Source organism: Castor canadensis, chromosome 5 (assembly GCF_047511655.1).
Source record: "Castor canadensis chromosome 5, mCasCan1.hap1v2, whole genome shotgun sequence".
Lineage (NCBI taxonomy): Eukaryota > Metazoa > Chordata > Mammalia > Rodentia > Castoridae > Castor > Castor canadensis.
In genome coordinates this window covers 9,600,205-9,604,605 of record NC_133390.1, presented here as the reverse complement: position 1 = coordinate 9,604,605, position 4,401 = coordinate 9,600,205, and the positions used below count along the sequence as shown (strand labels likewise).

General features: G+C 42.2%; 1 non-coding gene across 1 annotated transcript; it reads right to left on the bottom strand.

Moving 5' to 3' along the window:
- Positions 1-291: 291 nt before the first annotated feature.
- Positions 292-364, bottom strand: Trnaa-agc (transfer RNA alanine (anticodon AGC)). The gene has a single exon. It is a non-coding gene; the product is annotated as a tRNA-Ala (tRNA).
- Positions 365-4,401: the final 4,037 nt, after the last annotated feature.

Genomic DNA, 4,401 nt, shown 5'->3' with positions numbered 1-4,401 from the left:
CCTGAGCTCCTGAGTCTCCTGGTATAAATAGAGGATATAAACAGCCTCCTTTCAGAGATTTTTCAGGGGCTTGAAACAAAGTCCAGCTGTAGAGGAAGGGATCAGTTTGGGACTTTTTTTTTAAATTGCAATACTGGGGCTTGAACTCAGAGCTTTGTGCTTTCTAGGCTGGCACTCTACTGCTTGAGTCACACCTCTAACCATGAAGAAGGGTTCAGGATAGAAGGATTCAAGCTGATCTTCCATTTGAAGAATTCTTTCTTTTCTAAAAAACAGTCTTTTTTTTTTTTTTGGCAGCACTGAGGTTTGAACTCAGGGCCTCATGCTCGCTAGGCAGGCACTCTACCACCTGAGCCACTCTGCCAGCCCCAATAACAGTCTTTAACAATGTGATAAATAGCTCTTTTCCTCTGGTCAGCTTCTAGGGAGTGACTACCAGGACAGAGTTGGGCTGGGACCAGTTGCCTATTTTGCTTATCATGAGTTCTTAAGCTGTGAGTTGGATGATCCATTAATGACTTGTCCCATCCCATCCCTAGTCTAGTGACTGTATGTCCTTGACAGCCACCATGTGTGCAGGGCAGCCTGTCTGGAGGGCTAACTGGTGTTATTGCCATTATTCCAATGGGAGGGACTTGCTTTAAAGAAAAGGGCATATTTGGGACCTCTCCTGATGCCCTTCCTTGGGGATGGCTTTTAACTGGGATCTAGGTTCCTTCTTTGATTCCACTGGGTAGTGTAGGAGTCACATTTTATTTTCCTGTTACACCTAGCAATGCCTGGTGTGTTGGTAGTGGTGACTTAGTATTTATGTACTCTCTGGAGAAAGCTAAAGTGGTAACAGGAACCCAGCCTTGTTCTTTCACACCTGGGCTCCTCCTGACCTGACTTAGGGGGGATGCCCACTTTCGTTGCAATGCTGTGTGCACTGTTCTAGATGTAGGAATATAACATACATGGAACAGACAAGAATCCCTGCTATAAATGTACTTATAGTGGGGGCAGAAGAGGGGAAAATGGACAAGAAATTTAAAAGTAAATACAACATGTAAATGTTAGTTGTGTATATGGTTTTAAGTACCAAGGAATGATGGAGTGGGTGAATCAAACTATGATATATTGTAAGAACTTTTGTAAATGTCACAATGTACCCTCAGTACAACAATAATATGCTAATAAAAAAATAAAAAGGGTTGTGGAACTCTGGGCCATTCATTTTTTCTTTGCTCCCTGGCTCATGATGTGAGTAATTTTGCTCCACCGTGTGCTCCCACCATGACGAGTTGCCCCGCCACAGGCCCAAAACAATGGGGCCAATAGATCATGAACTGGAATCTGAAACTGTGGGCTAAAATAACCTTTTTCTCTTTATAACTTAATTATCTTGTGTGTTTTTTATAGTGATGAAAAACTGACTAGCACAGGGATTAAAATGATGGAAATTTATGATGGATAGTTTTGGAGATCAGGGGGCTAAAATGGGTCAGTAGAGTTGCTATCCTTCTGCTGACTCTAAGGAGGATCTGTTTCCTGCCTTCTTCCAGGTTCTAGAGGCTACTGTGCATCACTGCATGATCCTTTGCACCCACTGTCATGTTTTCTTCTCCGCCCTCCTGCCTCTGCCATCTCATGATCTCACAATTGCCCTTGCAGTTGCAGTGACTCCCCCTGGATTATTCAGGCTCATCTCCCAATCTGAAGTCCTTAATCTACCACATCCAAAAAGCCCCTTTTGTCATGAAAGGTAACATATTCACAGGTTCTGGAATGAGGATGTGGACATCTTTGGGGGCTCCATTACTCTTTCTGCCATAAGGCTTTGGCCTGAGCAAGGAGGAACTGCTTCATTCAGAGAAGGTAGCCTGCAAGGTGTGTGTGTCTGGGGGTGGTGAGGGACAGATATGAGGAGCTCACTTTGGGCAATTAAGACTTGACAGTCTCTTAGATGTGAAAGTGGAGGTGTGAAGGAGGCAGTTGGCTGTAGAGTCTGGAGTGCAGGGGAGAAGTCTGGGGATTCAGTTCTGGAAGGTGTTCAAACCCATCAGGCCACCAAGATGATGATGAGTGCAGCTGGAGTGAGTGTGGCTTTAGATGAGAAGAGTCTGAGGTCTGGCCTGAGGCATGGCCGTGCTCAGACCTCAGTAGGCAGTGATGCCTGGTAAGAATGGGAGGTCAGAGATGGCAGAAAACCACCAGATGGGTGGAGTGTCCTGGAAGCCGAGGCTAGAAAGTGTTTCCCTCAGGAAAAGGGGGTCTTCCATGTCTAATGCAGCTGCAAGTTGAGCCTGGAGGACTAGGAACTGAGTTTGAATATCCAGGCTTGGAAGTCATACTAACTTTGGAAAGAGAAACTGGGAGAAAGGGGACTGGAGACAACGGGTTTCAGAACCCTGTTAAGAAGTTGAGACCTAGGGATTGGGATCACAGATGAAAGATGGGGGACTAAAGAGGAGTCTTGTTTGTTTACAGATGGGAGGGTACCCAGGCCTGAGTGGAGAGGATCCACTCAGGAGCAGCAATAGAAAAACTGTCCATAGCTGTCATGGAAAGAAAGCAACATACACCATGCCCAGCACCCACAGGTGCCAGTGCGGTGATGTGACAGTGGCCAGGATTGGGAACTTATGATTGCTTCAATTTTAATGGAATAGGAAATTGAGAGGATGAGGGATTTTAAATGCTTTGAACATTTAAAGCAAGAGAAGAGACTAGGAAGTAGTTCATCCTCTTGGAACACGAAAGAGTGAATGGAGGAAGGTTTCATATGCACACAAGTGTAGTATGCGTGTATTATGTGTGTATACAATAACATATATTAAATGTGACTAGCACGTAAATGTATGCATATGGCAGGTGAATATATGCAGATGATTACAATATATGCGTATACATTAATAGATTATATACTAAATACAATAAAGTGTATGAATGTGTTCATATGTTACATACAAATATGGAAACACATACATGTATGTAATAGCATTATTAAATTGTGTACATTGAATGGTGTGTCATTTAAAACACATGTATTATGAAGTATCTCCCCCACTTTACTAATATTAAGTGCAATGCCTGTTATAAAACATGCATGAAAATGGGCATTTTAAAAATATAAGAAAAGAGAAACAAACACAAATTTAAATGTTTCTTTCATTTTTTTCCTTCTCCTCTAGCACAGAAGCTCAATGGAGACAAGATCTTTACCCTTGTCTTGCTCTGCTCACCCTAGAATGTTCTGGGCATAAAGGGGCCCTCAATAAATGTTTGTTAAATAAATTCATGAAAAAATATATTTTATTTATCAAGAACCAAAAAATACTTTGGGCCAGGCATGATGATGCATGTCTGTAATGCCAGCAGTAGGGAGGCAGGGACAGGAGGATCTTGAGTCCTAGGCCAGCTTGTTCTACCTAGAGAAAGAGAGAGAGAGAGAGAGAGAGAGAGAGAGAGAGAGAAAGAATAAGAGAGAGAAAGAGGAGTGAGAGGAGAGAGATTGAGATTATTTTGTCTTCTCAAAAATCTCAACAATTACTTATCAATAATGCCTTAGTGGAAGTAATGAAGTTAAATATACTTCATCCTTTGCAAAATTGTGCTATACCACATCCTGGCATTCTGTGCAGTGCTTATTACTTCACAATTTTCATTTTTTTCAATTCCACCCACCAAATAGGCAGAGGACTATGATTGCTGTTATTATGCAGTGAGTAAATTTTCATGTCCCTCGAGGCCAATGAGCTATTCTGGAAAATGAATTGGAAGTTTTACATTTTTATAAGTTTCATAAATAGGTATCAAAACCCACAGACCCCTTGGAAACCTGTAACAGCTTAGAAAATCGTGTTTCCAAGTTTTAAAGTGCAAGATATGAGAGCCTTCATAGATGTTACACATCGTTTCTTGGCAATAAAATCCCTTAATGACAGAAACCTTTCCAAACTTCTGTTTTTGAAAAGTTCTTACCATAGCACAATTTTCTGGCAGAAAGTGGTTACTTTCTCACTTGTGTGAAATGTCACCTTGACCTTGAAGGCGAAGGTTAAAGTTGCTTATTTATTTTAAACTCTTGCCAAGGCTCCATCCTTCTAACCTGGCTGGAGGTGCTCACACCCATAGTGAAGAGGTGCCAGCTCTGTGTCTTTCTTGTCCATCACTGCCTGCTTTGTTAGAAATGTCTTCAGACTGTTCTTAGCAAGCATCTGTGTAGGGTACTTGCCCATTTCTGTGAGGATTAGCTCAGTTAAAAACTAGACAGTGTAATCCGCAAATCCTCTCCATGAACGTGGGATCTGTAAGAAGAGCAAAATTCTAGAAGCACAGCAGGTTTTTTAGAGCCTTGTCAACCCATGCCACAGGGAGTTGGTGTCATTTGCACCCCCATGACACCTGCTTGACTGACTC